The 15,336-nt window shown below is 37.6% G+C and overlaps 1 protein-coding gene and 1 non-coding gene across 2 annotated transcripts in view; both read left to right on the top strand.

Moving 5' to 3' along the window:
- Window positions 1-15,336, top strand: part of LOC114249656 (uncharacterized) — a 48,371-nt gene that overhangs the window by 9,240 nt on the left and 23,795 nt on the right. The window lies entirely within an intron of this gene.
- On the top strand, window positions 14,681-14,752 carry TRNAM-CAU (transfer RNA methionine (anticodon CAU)). The gene has a single exon. It is a non-coding gene; the product is annotated as a tRNA-Met (tRNA).

Below are 15,336 nucleotides of genomic sequence, written 5' to 3'. Positions count from 1 at the left end.
TTAGAAAAATAATTGATGTTCGATTTAAAATAATTGCAAAAATCGCTACCAATAATTCCATCGTAATTAATTAAATTAATATCGTCATTTGTAAGGTGAAATTTGTATTTAAAAGTTTCGTTATATAAATTAAATTCCATTTCGAAAGTACCTAATGTTTCAACAGGATTTTCTGAACTATTAATCCCTTTTAATTTCACGATTTCGTTCGAGAGATTCGGGACTTCTAATAAACTTGATCCTTTTATAATACTTATGGTGGATCCTGTGTCTATAAGGAAACATAGTTTTTCAGAGGCATGTTTAGAATTTAAGTAAATATGAGGTAAAGACACCTTTTTACTGTAATCGTTAATTTCGTACATAAGTTTAGATTTAGGATTTGTAACTAAGTTAGAATTAGGTAAATTATTTTTTGAATTCGGACTCTGAGTACGGCCCTGATTTTTGTTATCATTCGATTGTCTTGATTGAGTCATGAATTTAGAATTAATAAAATTAGAATTGTATTGATTGGTTTTTGAATTTGAGTAAAATTTTTTGTTTGTTATTTTATCATTTAGTTCTTTATCATTAGTAGAACTCGTCAATTCTTTTGACTGAGTCGTGAATTTAGTAGAACTCAACTCTTTTGGTCGAGGTATAAACTTGGTAGAACTCAGTTTATTTGGCTGAGTCGGGAAGTTAGGAGAACTCAATTCTTTTATTTGAGTCATGAATTTAGAAGAACTCAATTCTTTTGGTTGAGTCGTGAATTTAGAAGAACTCAATTCTTTTGGTTGAGTCGTGAAGTTAGAAGAACTCAATTCTTTTGGTTGAGTCGTGAATTTAGAAAATTTAGTATAAGTCGTGTCTTTATGATTTTGATTGGATTTCGAAGGACACGGCAACGAAATCCGATTTAGTTTAAATTTTCTTGTTCACACGGTTGCGCAGGTGCAACACGAGACCTAATATACGAGTTATCGTTTTGCGCGGAATTTGCGTTTTCGCGGCGATTCTCGTTAAATTGACGCTTGCGACATTCCGTAATCGTGTGACCGGTTCTTTTACAATAATTACACGTTTTAATATAAGGACTATTTGAATTAGGTTTTTGATTTTTATTAAAATTATTTTGGTGATGGATTTGGAAAACGTTTTTTGAAAAAGGTTTTTTATTTTTAAAACATTCTGAGGAAGTATGGCCCGCTTTGTTACAGACTGAACATTCTTTTTGGGATCTTGTGTTAATTTTGTATAAATTGAATATTTTTTCCTCATCAATGGCATATTGTATGGCGTCACTGAGGGTTGTTGGATTTTTACAACGAACTATATTAGATAGTGATGGATTTAATCCCAATAAAAATGTGTTAAGGGCAAGATCCTCCATGGCTGCGGTTCTGCCTAGAAGCTCCCTTTCGTCCTTACAACTATAATGAATGTTAGAATGAATACGCGTTAATATTTGTTCAATTCTTAAGGAAAATTTAGTAACATCCTCATTTAATAATTGTTTACAATGTTGCAAATCAGAAAGTAAATGAATGGAGTGTTTTTTCTCTCCAAAGGTTGATCTTAAAAAGTTTTTTAGTTCCGTCCACTTAGTAAACGTTTTTAGACTACATGCGACTTGGGCTTTTCCTTCTAATTGTGAGATAATAAATTTACATAAGACGGGTTGTTGATCCGAACTAGCTAAGGACATTGCATTATCACAATTAGTTAAAAACGCGGGGAGTGATTCTCTGTCCCCATTATAAGTTTTGATGAATTTGGTTAAAAAGGATAAGGTAATTTTGTCCGTCATTTCGCTTTTCTTTGAAGATTCCGATTTGACTGACATTTAGATTTGAATTATGATGTGCTGGATAAAATTGGAATACAAAAATAGCACTTGAAATACAGGTTAGAATTAAATATAAATTTAGAAAATTAAAATTAAGATTAAGGACTTTGAAATTTTTCGGAGAATTTGAAGTGTAGAGCACTCACAGAAGCACGTCGTACCGCATTGCCTCGTCAGGAGCAGGATGCTGGTAGTTATGTTCTGGATGCTGATTGATGGTGGGTGAGTTAGAATTGGAGAAGCAGCTGGACTGTCGTCTCTGTGCGTCACGTCGCGGCTGGAGCGGGCTCACGCTTAACAGCGGAGGCTTACCGTCGTCCTCTTGAGTTTGTGTTTAGACGCAGGCTTGTCCTTAGGGCAAGGCTTACTGTCGGTCGTTCTTGAAGTTTGATGGCTCGGATTCGAGATACCAGAATCTTTGACGGTCTGTCTCAGATTTCTTCTCTGGTATCCCACTTCTGACACCAATTTGTTACACGGCCCTTCTCAAACTTCTTTTTAAAAAAAACACAAAAACTTTTCACGACTAAACTGTCTTTATTAGATTTCACAATTTTACAACACTATTGTTGACTTCTCAAACTTATGTATGCTCGCGACGGCTTCCAGATTCTAACTTATGTATGCTCGCGACGGCTTCCAGATTCTAACAGGTTTTCAATATGATTTGATTTTACATGAAAGCTAAAAATGATGACTCTAATGGAAAACACAGTGAGCTTGTAAACGAGCTGATTAGGGCAAAGCTGCTTTGTAGAGTAGTGTGTAACAGTACGAAAATGGATCGATAGAAGAGATAAACTAGGAGCTACTAAATGTCTTCTGAAGGAATTAGCATTGGAAGAGATCCCAAAGAATACTTTGATAGCTTGAGAATGTCCGAAAGTTGTGTGAATTTTCTGTTAACGAAAATACACTCCTAAATTCAGCGCAAAGATACCCATTTGAAAAGTGCTAATGAACTCGACTAATCATCAGGTTCGGACTTGTTTAGTCAGTGAGCCAGTGAGCAAGGACGCGTGGAAAATGGATTGACTTGACTAAATTATTTACTAACCTACTCGACTAAATTTTTGATGTTCAGACACATTTAGCTACTAAATTACTCGGTACTCAACTAAAATACTCGCCTAGTCCGAACAAGGCTTAACAGTCAATAAACTATCGAACGACAGCCGGTAATAATAATATGCTTAATGTCGTTGTGTTTGCGGTAGGTCAGTCACGGACGACCTCTAACAAATGTGAGTTTATAGTCAGTCATTTTTATAACACAAGACTGGTAGCAGTAAGGGCGTTTTATGAGCCAACTCGGGCTGGTTGCACCTTACTTTTGCCACGCTGCATCGAATTGAACCTTCGGCTTAGTCTTTCAAGGGCGCTTCCCGTTTGTACTTTACGGGCGGCTACTGCTGAAAAGCTCACCGCGGGATTATAGGTTGTCCATATTTATAATAATTATTGTTAGAAATGGAAACATTATGCTATCCCCCTCGCACGACGGCTCTGTAGAGTGACCTCCTGACCACCATCATCTTCATTCTCCTGCCCTACTCCCAGACACCTGGGGTCGGCGCAACATACTCTCTCCTTCCATACTCCTCTATCATATACCATTTCTTCGCTCACTCCCCTCTTATACAAATCGTCTTTCACGCAGTCCATCCATATTTTCTTAGGTCTAACCTACCTCTTCTTTTGTAGGGTGACCTCATGTATCTCTATTTAGATTTTTTTGTTATATTGTTGATACTCTTAACGAAACTCATTAGGGTCCGTTCTGCCATGGCTCTTGCTGAAATAGCTATTTTATTTATTTATTGTAGTATCGAATTTTAGAGAATATATTTTTCAATAAAAAAAACACAAAAAATTGCCAATAGTCATTTTGAGATCGACGCGAAACGTTAAAGAGTTTTAGAAATCATTGATAATTGATTTTGTTTTTGTCGACGACATTTATTTTGTAAGCTTTGTTCCGATCTCGCTGCGGTGGGTGGAAAGGTGCTTTAAAAAACAATCATAAATAACGGGCCCATTAAACCACGTCAAGCTGCCGCAAAACGCGATTGTTTGGTAACTCGAAATCCAGTATTAAACAATACGTTGAGACAAAAAAAAACATTTATTAATTAATAATAAATCATAATATAGACCCCCGGATTATCCGCGACGCAGGGGACAAATGTTTCCGCAGGACAACGCTAAATGGCTTTTATTTATTTTTATAAAATATATATTTTACTGAATGCGAAATTTATGATGCGACGTTACCGCCTTCGGTCAGTCCGCGAGTGCGTCACGGAGTGGACTGTGCAGGGGCCGCTGAATTATGGCATTAATGGTTTGGCGGTCCAAAAAGGTCTCGGAATTGGGATGTTTTGTTTTTTACGGAGGAATTAGAACGGAAACAGCGAAGTTGTAACGTCTGTCTGAAGGTAGCAGCTGTTAATAGATTTTTCTACAATTTTTTTTTCTTTGAAAATAAATATATGAATATTAAAATAGACAAATGCTTCTAGCTCGACAGATAGAAACAAGTTATTAATCTATTAATAATCCCTAAATCAAGAAATTTTATGTCTTTATTTGTTTTTTTTTTCGTTTCTATTTTCTTTTCTTTTTAGAATATAATCTAGTATTTTGACGTATAGGGAAAATAATTCAATTTTCTGTACGATTATGTCCTTGAGGAGCCCATTTTTTTTCCTTAGTTATTCCTAAGATTCCAGATACGCTAGTTTTTTGGAAGCAGTAATAATACCTTCTGGCTTTAAGACAGCCGTTATAGAACCGTTGAAGGTGGGTGTCGATCGGGTACGACAACCAATTAATACCAACCAGGTGGATCTTTGGTCCATCTACAATAATAATAAAAAAGCCGGAATTACCCGTTGACTCGTAAGCGATAATGCGCTCGATAAAACTATCACAGCGGATGTATCAACATATAAAAACTACTTTATTTTCGTGGTATTTGCGTGACAATTACATTTTGTAATTACAAACGTTTACCCATAACAATATTTTATTGATAATATAAATAAAACGCAACATTTAATTGTAAAAATCTGCTTGCGTTTGACACTAATCTTCTAATATATAAAATTCTCGTGTAACAATGTTCGTTCCCATACTCCTCCGAAACCGCTTGACCGATTCTCATGAAATTTTTTATGCATATTCAGTAAGCCTGAGAATCGGCTACTATCTATTTTTTATACCCCTAAGTGATTAGGGTTGTCCACCCCTAGCATATTTTTTTTATTTGGACATTGTTTTTTTGTTATAATGAGGTATTATGTGGTTGAATGAGGTTTTGTTATTTTTATTATATATTCCCTCATCGTTCACAGCACTACATACCTCTTTCACTCATTTACCACATCCTTACACAATTACAATAAGTTAGTTTTTTTTTCTACACTAGAAATTCCCTAGAAATCTTATATATGGCAAAACAATGTTTGCCGGGTCAGCTAGTAATATATACAAATAACATCTAGTGCATTTTAGTTTATCTGATGAATACAGATATGAGGGAAGACCTTATGGTCTAGCACATAAGTAGCTTTGTAGGTTGATTTGAATCTAACCTACAACTGTTCTAGGCGGGCGACGGGAAGCGATAATGTGCGAAGCGATGCGATCATTACGTGGTTATTTTTTACTTGCTTCATGTCATATAAGTTTGCGACGAAACGCGACGCGATGTAAGGTATTTTTAGGCGACGAATGACTTTTACAAAATAGTCTTTTAAAAATGAATTCAAGTTATAAAACCCATTTTCTTTAACCCACCTGTTCGCTGGTAGCCTAAGGAGCTATACCAGCTACGCGCGGACGAATAGGTGAGCTCACGGGTTCAACCTGAGAGAATTTGCTAAGACCAGCCCTATCAAGAGCAGTGCAATCTAATACTGGATCGGAGTCGCGACCCACTGAGAAGACCTGGCGAGAAACTCAGCGGGTTGGGTCTATGGCTTAGTTCGCTCGTGGTAATGGACGAGTTCAGCGAGAACAGTGACTAGTACGTGAAGAGCCTAGAAGCACCGAGAGTAGACCGACAAGATATGTATCGGGCGACGGCGGCTGTGCGTTGCCCCGTCATCTAGGTTCGCTTAGATATTTCCAATAAAAAGTACAACTAAATACGAACATTAGATTCGAGTTTCTTTTAAAAAAGCAGACTTCAGTTAAAGTTTGTTACTGGTGGTAGGACCTCCTGTGAGTCCGCACGGGTAGGCACCACTACCTTGCCTATTTTTGCCGTGAAGCAGTAATGCGTTTCGGTTTGAAGGATGGGGCAGCCGTTGTAACTATACTGAGACCTTAGAATTTATATCTCAAGGTTGGTGGCGCATTTACGTTGTAGATGTCTATAGACTCCAGTAACCCCTTAACGCCAGTTGGGCTGTGAGCTCGTCCACCCATCTAAGCAATAAAAATAAAAAATTACATGAAATGTTTCTAATAACATCGATTCGTAGACAAAGGAAATGAACAGATACATTCTGCTCCAGTTTTAGTTCATAATTATGTCGCATAGTGTAGCTTCGCGACGCACGCGGATGCCTAGGACAGTTGAGGGGAGAAGGTCTTATTGGCGACGCTTTACTGGTGAGGACCACGATCTGGCCTATTTGTGTCACGAAGTAGTCATGTTTGCCAGTTTGAAAGATCATACCATATAAAGTATCATATAGCGCCCCATTAATCCAAAATCAATCTTGGGTCGGATTAGCAGAGCGTTTATTGTTCCGGCACTTCTTCCTTGTAATTGCTTTGCTCATCCACTTCGGCACTGAGGACTATGACATGCAAATACACCAATAAAAGTGTACTGTTTCGATTTATCTGATAACAGAACTTGAAGTCACCGCGCAGCTTGTACTACACGACTTGGTACAAATTCAGTTGTACGCCCACTTCTGATGCATTTATTCATAATAAAGAGCCCTTCCTTTTCGTATTATTTTTGTTTCGATTCAACAATAAATAAGATATGTTATTTAAAGTCGATAATTCACATGACAGGTGGTAGGCAGCGTGCGTTATTTTGATATAGTAATTACTACTTTATTCCATTATGTTCATAAAGATAGTTTTCGAATGTCGTTTGCAGCCAGTCCTGAGCTCCTCGTAAGATTCGTACATATATCAAAGTGAGTTTTTGTTGTAATATTGAAGATTTTAATCAACGTCCGAACGAAAGATATTTTAAATGCTTATTTCTGCGTGACAGAGTTGATTGGAGTAATTAACTTAATGAAAACGACTAATCAAAATCAATGGTTACCTTTACCTCATACAATTCTTGGATTCTTTTGTCTTTTCCTTTTTTGTTAAATTTATAAATAGCACCACAGAAAAGAAACGATGACGTCGTAAACAGAAGTCTTTGTAATATTGGCTTACTACAATAAATTTCGAATCAGGAATATTTTGTAGCCAACAAAAAGCAGTATTAAACTTTTTTACAAAAAGCTTTTACGCCAAATCTTTCGAATCTTCTCGAAACGAATAGAGAACCAAATAGATATTTCAAATAATTAAGTCTCCAGCCACGTTTCACGTGTCAATGACCAAACTAGTCAGAGGTCGACATTCTTCAAAATATGAAATAAACCACAGGAGATCTGACGCTGGTTCGATTTGGATTAAATGGCACCAAATAAAATACCTTCAAATATGTAAACTAATGTAAAATGTAAACCTGTCCTACTGCTATTGTACTATAAATATTTATAAATATCTCTATACATATAACTCTTTCACGCAAACACTACTGAATGGATTTTGATGAAACTTCAAAACGTAATAGCTCGTACATGGGAATGCCACATTGGCAATAAAATAGTACAATCGACATACGACAGGTTGGGGGGCGATTGACTTCCACGGTGAAGAAATAACCTCGAATAACATCGGAAAAACTATAATTTGTAATTGTAATTACTGGTGGTAGGTCGTCTTGTGAGTCCGCAAGGGTAGGTACCGCCACCTCGCCTATTTCTGCCGTGAAGTAGTAATGCGTTTCGGTTTAAAGGGTGGGCCAGCCGTTGTAACTATACTAAAACCTTAGAACTCATATCTCAAGGTGGGTGGCGGCATTTACATTGTAGATGTCTATGGGCTCCAGTAACCACTTAACACCAGGTGGGCTGTGTGCGCGTCCACCCATCTAAGATATTATAAAAAAAAGTCTCAAGAAATTGATGTGTTTCATGCCATTAGCGATAGTCACAACGAGATGCGACCGGGTTTTACCAAGACGAATATGTATAATAAATACTGTTCCAGTTCATTGAAATTACTATTCGTGTACTCAAGTTTTTGGTTACAAACATTTTCATTGCGACTGTACTACACAAGTAACAAAATATTTTCGCATTATTAGTAACAAAAAAAATTCACGAAAGTGAACTTAATTCATTAATTTGCTTCGACTGCAGCAAACGACAACCAGAAAACTAATATATAGAAGCGGGGTAAAGTGTAAGACAGAACGAATATAAAAATTACTTAAGATACACACAATATCAAAACACATTGCTTCTTGATGATTCTGTTAAAAACTAACGAATGAAACCAGGCTAATCTCAGCTGTATAATTATATTTACATAATATATAAATACAGGTATATCCATATATTGCCGGTACTATAACAGATACCTTCCCGGAAATTCCAACACCAACGATACCAAGTTTTAGAACCATCCGATAAAAAATTTTGTAACACGTTACAGAGGAGAAGCACACAAAGAAACATTCATTTAAACAAATGCAAATAGTTGCTCTTGAAAGAGATTGCAAAACATTCCGCGCCGCGGCCGGCACGAGCGTACAGTGTGCGCCCGGTCTTATTATGTCGAAGTGTATGTTGCTAGCCGTCCACGACGAAGTTTTATTTCAATACGTCAAATTGAATATCTACGTCATTAAGATAGAAGAACTGAAGATGGGGAAAGATTTTGATTTAAATTATTTCAAGACAGTATAAAGGTACAGTGTAGGATTTTTTATTTAGTAAATTCTCTGGAAAGACGAAATGAAAAGAAAAAGCTTTTTCCAATTCGATTTTAATTGTGACGTTTTTACTCATTTAAACCAGCCTTGTCAAGGAGGCTTTATTACGTAATTTCAATTAAATGAAAAAGAAGTAGGTACCTACGCACTAATTAAATATTTTTGTTAACTGTACCTTACCGAATCGTCAATTTAAAAAGTGGGTTCATAACTAAATTGTTTCCTTAAAGGAAGCATTTTCTTAATAATTACCGAAAAACAACTAATTTTATAATTAAAACTACTTTTACGGTTTAATCTCACGTTTTTTTCACCATTACATTATATCCGACGCCTCGAATACATTACAATGTTCGAGTAGGTACTAAGGTAAAAAGTAAAAAATAGTTTTAATAATGTCTACCGTTCGCGAAGACTGAAGAAAATACCAAGTTGATTTTACTTTAACGATAAACATCTAAATCTATTAATTAAAAACTTTTATATTTAGAAATATGATATTTTGACGTTGAAATGAAAAATTAAATAAAAATGTCATATTATTTTGCATTAGAAACTGCTATACGTTTATAATTTAAGATATAATAAAGAAAAAATATTATAAAATTAGTATCCAGCATACATAACAGTAAATAATCATAAAATATTTTGACTCGTTATGTTAATTTAAATCACATATTTTCTGAAAGTGCAGTCATTATTAAAAATAACATACTACTAACGCCATCTAGAAAAGTGAAAGAAAAATACAAATGTAATTTTAAAAGTAACCGGTCCTTGGTGGTTCTCTGATGATCCGATCGCGTCAACAGTCAATGGCTGGACCATTATTGCTCTTCAAATAAGTAAGCTGTATGGTGGTCGAAGAGTGATAGGATCAGTGGTAGGTGAGTGGGTTGTGAGCGGTGTCGTTGCGTCGGCGGCTGACGCGGCGGCGAGCGAGCGCTAATCGATGCGCGCCACTGCGCTGTCTTCCGACGGCGGCCATTACGCACCTTTATGGCCACCCGGCTCCCGTCCCCCGCGCCGCTCTAAGGCGGCACATGACGAATCAATATGCCGCCAACCGACTCAACACTTATTTATTTCACACGATTTATTAGCCGAATGCCTGTAAAGTTTTATGCGCCCCTCTGCTCTTGGCCCCCGCCGCACGCAGAGGGATGCTTTATGATGGACGCAGCGCTGATAAAATTCCATGTTTCTACTGCCGAGTCTACTTTTATTGGCGATCGGAACAGATGTTTGAGGTTCGAGGGATAGAATTATTTTTATTACGAATGGAACGAACGTGTCTATGGGCGGGTTTGAAAGAGGTGGCCGACCCGAACGGCTATTACACTTTATTTTTATAATTTACCTTCATTAATTATAATTTCATTTTGCGAGGCGGTACAATTAACGTTTGTTGCGTTTTTACCGTCGCAAGCGCTTTGCGGAGACAAAATGCCGGCAGGAAGTGTGTAATTTTTTTACACAAATATCCCGGAAGGAAGACCGCGGCTTCCCTTGGCCTGTTGAAGTGCTTTTTATGCTAATCTAAGGATATTTGTCGGTCTCTCTCTCTTAGTGACACGATTATTCACACCGCGCGGATTAACGTTTTAAAAAATAATAAGAACAGAAACTATATCTCTGCTGTGAGAGGATAATCTTAACATTGTTAACCATCAATTCTAGTGACTTTTAAGTTTTGATAATACTGAGCTGAGCTTACTTAGTCCAGTAATTTCAGAGTTTCTAGTGACACAATTTTACTAAATGTTTATCCAGTAACCGGTTGTGTTCACGAGTGACTTGCACGTAATGAAATTAAACAGGAAAATTAACATTCATTATGTTGTGACAGAGCGCGCTGTGAGCCAAGTGAATCCGTGAACAAGAAGAGATAGTCCAACAGACAACACTCACAATGCTACAACTAAATTTATACTCCATCTTTATATGCTGTAGTAGGTATGGCTAAAAGCAGGCTGCTAAGAACTGACCTAACCCAAACCTCTAATGTCCTAGCAAATCACACAGTAGCACATATAAAACTTACACACTTAAACATTAATGCCCTGTGACTTTATAGCTGGGATGTCGTTTCGCCGCACCAGTGAAATTCAAAGTACTGCATACAGCATGTAAAAAATAAGATTCTAATTATTTTAGTGTATTTAGTTTGGACGTGTATTATTCGCTATGTACTTGAGTCTCAAGTAATGGAACATTTTGATTATTTTGGTTTTTTTAGAGCAGAATTAATGAGAGCCCGTATTACAAAGCAAATAGCACCCACCCACTTTGAGACCTGAAATCAAACTGTCAATTAACTTTGAAATAGCGTCTTTAGACCTGGTTAACTCTAGCTTCGACTGGATCACAATACGCCTTATCTGAAGATAGAAATAAGGGAGAAGATGCTGGGATAATTTGAGGGTATAAGTATTGAGGCTGGATGATGGAGAAGTAGTAGTAGTTAGTCGAGGATGACTACCTATATTACCTGATTATTAACTCCAGGGGCACATCTGAGTAGCTCTCTACCAGTTATAACGTTGACAGGGCATGTCACAGTGCTCAGAAAGTATCATGGAGGGAGTTCATTCTAGAGCCTGGGTATCTATAAAAATAGATCACTAAAGGTAGGTTGTAGATGAGGACCAGTTTTATTAAGGGTAAGACGTATTGTAGGCTTGAACGGGTAGGTACCACCAATTTGCCCATTTCTGCCGTGAAACAGTAACGTGTTCCGGTTTTAAAGGTAGGACAGCCGTTATATTACATGCACAATCGAGACGTTCATCTTAAGTCTCGCGGTGTCAACTGTTAATGTACAACATAAACGTGAAAGGAAACTGCAAAAGTGATTCTTAAAATTTTGCATGATCCGCGAAAACGCTAGAAAAATACGAAAAGAAACGTAGCTCTGAATGATGAAACAGATATAACGTTGAATAGATCAAAGATTGAAAACCATTCGGTTCCAATGTTCATAACATATTTCGGGATGGAATAGCTATTCACGAAACGGTCCTATCAACTGAAATAGTAAACGGATCTCCAGGTATTGAATTATTTGGGAATGCTAAAGCAGCGCGTAGTGGAGGAATGAAACATGCAAATGTAAAACAATATCACGTGGAGGGCTCCGTCGACTCCGTAGCTCGGCACTCGAATGCATAACCGACAAACAGGCTAATCCCGGCGTTATCGTAAATTGTCAGTTTATGACGTGCGGAACGGTCGCGGGGCGCGGGCCACTCGGGGGGAGAGTTTTCTAATTTCGCCCCCTGCGCCCGTTTTGATGCGCTAATTCGTGTAAGCAGTTTCTGAACGCGCTTGTTTCGAGTTCGCTCCAATTTGCAAACGATCGCTTGCGTCTACATCGTCCCTAGCCCCGAGCAGCAAGGTCGCATTCCACAGCGTTGTCGTGCCGAGCTAGCTTGTAAGTTTATCGCCGGCTTTTACATACAGTTGCGCAATTTACATACATTTGTTTGCTCGGTTTTTAAATTGGGGTATTAGCTGTGTTAATCGCGTTGTTGTTTCGTTGCGAGTGGCTGCGAGTGAGGCTAACGAGTTATGTGTGTAATGCCTATCGGAACCCATAAAAACCTGACAATCGGCTCAAGTACGTGCGTCGAAGAGGGTAGGCATCAAAGAGGCGCGCTCGTAACCTGCGCCGGCGCATCAACAATTAATACTCTTCATTTAATCGATTCCTTCAATTATTCCGAGTTGATATATGTTAATCCTTTTCGGTCGGAGCCTCCCCGGGATATAGTTGGCTATAATTACGTGGGAGGCGACCTCTATTGACAAGTATTGATGTTTTTAATCTGATGTTAGGATAAGACATTAGTATGCGCTCGTCCGTCCGACTCGGTCCGTCCACCGGTTGATTTGTGGCCGGTCGGCTCATTGCCTCGTAATTATTGGATTTCGGCGAGATATTTATTGGCATTTCTTCTCACAGTCGCCTTGATTTATCATTGGGCTGTCATGCGAGCGAGAATTATTGCGATGCGTGCCCGTCCGGGGAACGTTCGATAATCCCGTGTTTTTTTCTCGTTCGTTTATTAAGGTTGAATCCCCGAAGGTACATCCAATACGTCATATTTCAATACGTTACGCGTTAGGACACATGATCACCTCCATTAAGGCGCGTCTTCTCCCGACGGATTAGCGCCGTCGTCGTCAGGACGCGTTCGGTAATGAGATGGCGAAAAATATTGGAAATAACACGAGACAAATAATAAACGTGGCTATAATAAGGGGAGCGTTGAACGCAGCTGTGCCTCGGCCGCCGCTAGGGGCGCTGGCGTCACTCCGTCAAAGCGCCGCCTGAGCGATTGACACTAAATTAAAATCGACTAATTCCATCATCGAAGACGATAATCCACATTTAATAACGTTAATTTACATTTCAAACTTTAGAATACGACTGTATTATTGAAATGAGCAAAAAAATATTAGTTTTGTAAAGCACGCAATGTCGTATTCGTTATTAGTCTTTTAAAATCGGACAGCTGCCTTGGCTGTATGAGTCTTTATGTGTCGGACATTGAGATGTACTTAGATAAAAATACATTTGGCTTTTTACGGGCATTGTAGTTTAATTAATTTTACAATTTTAATGTTTAATAACCTACTACAATTTTACATAGTACTAACAGAAAACTATAAAATTACAAAGTAAAATGATAGAATTGGCAAAAGGTGTATGTTTGAAATAAAACTGATGGCGCCATCTATTGGAATGGGAATTAACATTTAATCGCTAGTACCTAATGTCTAACGTTAAAAAGATAATTAAAAGGATTCAAATTACATATTATTACTGTATACAGGTTGTCTAATGTCGTTTTTCAATATTTTTACCAATTAATCTACACATCAGTATCATAACAATAATTATTGCGTATTTTGCATGGAAATTGTTTGTTGGCTTTCCAATCTCTATTTCTGGAGGTGCTCCAGAAATAGATGGGCTTTAGATTTGAAAAGAGAAGTAACAAGTAATAATAATATGATAGAAACCTATTCTGTAACTAGGGTTATGTTTTTGTTTTGTCACTCGCCCTTCGATTGACACGGTGGACCTTACTTGATACGTTAGGTTAATGATGGACTTTTTGGCGGGTGTGAACGCGAGGTGTGAAGTTCTGTGGTTTGTTTTATTTTGTCTATTTAATGTTTCTTCAGGTTTAAATGTGTAATAACGGTGGTTTATTAACTGTTTAATATCAGTGAAAGTGCACAAATGTGGGAAAAACAAAGCCGCTGGACGTAGCTTCTCGGGATTCTCCAAAAAGCCTACTGGAAAAGTCTCAGTAGTAAATAACCACCATTTTACTGAGATTATATTTCATCCTTCGCACCTCGGCAACCTTCCACGAGTATTGGGTTTCTTGGGGTCGACCTTTTGAGCGATGTTCAGTATGGGAGTCATTTGGAAGACAAAACTAAGTTGGCATCATAAATGCTGGAAGTCCTCAACAGAGAAAAGAGGTGCTTTATACCTGGGCAAAAAAAAAAATTGTTATACAAAGCCCAAGATCGGCCCCATGCGGAGTACTGCACTTACCTCTAGGTTGGGGCTCCCAAATACTGGCTACATCCATCTAATTTTGACTAAATACCGAAAAGAGCTGTTCAGATTAGCGCTAGTCCCATATGAAGTATGGCTTGTGACCACTGCAAAGTATTTTAAACATCACAAATAATAAATTGAAAATAATAATAGCGAAATGAAACTAAAAAGACTATCCGAAAACTGAAGATAAATCCATAAAGTAAATATATTGTATAATTTTGCAAAGGATAACTAGAGCAGAGTGGCGCAGTGGAAGCGTGCTGGGCCCATAACCCAGAGGTCCGTGGATCGAAACCACGCTCTGCTACGAACATTTTGCTGAAGTTGCATTGAACAATTTTTTATTGATAGAATTTTATTAAACAAAAAAAAAAAAACTTGCGTACATTAAAAAGTTATAAAAAAATTTTTTTTTTTCTTCTCAAAATAGCCTTGATCTAACTAAAGCCATGGGGGTATTGATGATTTTCTTTGACTGAAAAACCTGTTCGAAGAATAGGCTAGCTGATTACAGAAAATCAATTTTTATTGAAAAAGAATCATTAATTACCAATATTCTGTCGTTTCGGTCTGAGGGGTAGGGCAGCCGTTGTAACTATACTGAGATCTTAAAACTTATATTTCAAGGTGGGTGGCGCATTTACGTTGTAGATGTCTATGGGCTCCAGTAACCACTTAACACTAGGTGGGCTGTGAGCTCGTCCACCAATCTAAGCAATAAAAAAACATCTTAATCAAATATGTTTGACCTCTGTTTTTCCTCCAATGACATCATCATTGGCTTTATTCAAACAAATACTATAGCCTATATTTTTATATAAGTGCTCTCTGTGCGCCCCAAATGTCAGTTTTGTTATAATCTTATTGATAACTTCAAAACACTTTTCAACT

The sequence above is a fragment of the Bombyx mandarina genome, chromosome 10 (assembly GCF_030267445.1).
Source record: "Bombyx mandarina strain Sakado chromosome 10, ASM3026744v2".
NCBI classification, from domain to species: Eukaryota; Metazoa; Arthropoda; class Insecta; order Lepidoptera; family Bombycidae; genus Bombyx; species Bombyx mandarina.
The sequence above is the reverse complement of the archived record's forward strand: the minus strand, read 5'-3'. Positions and strand labels throughout refer to the sequence as shown.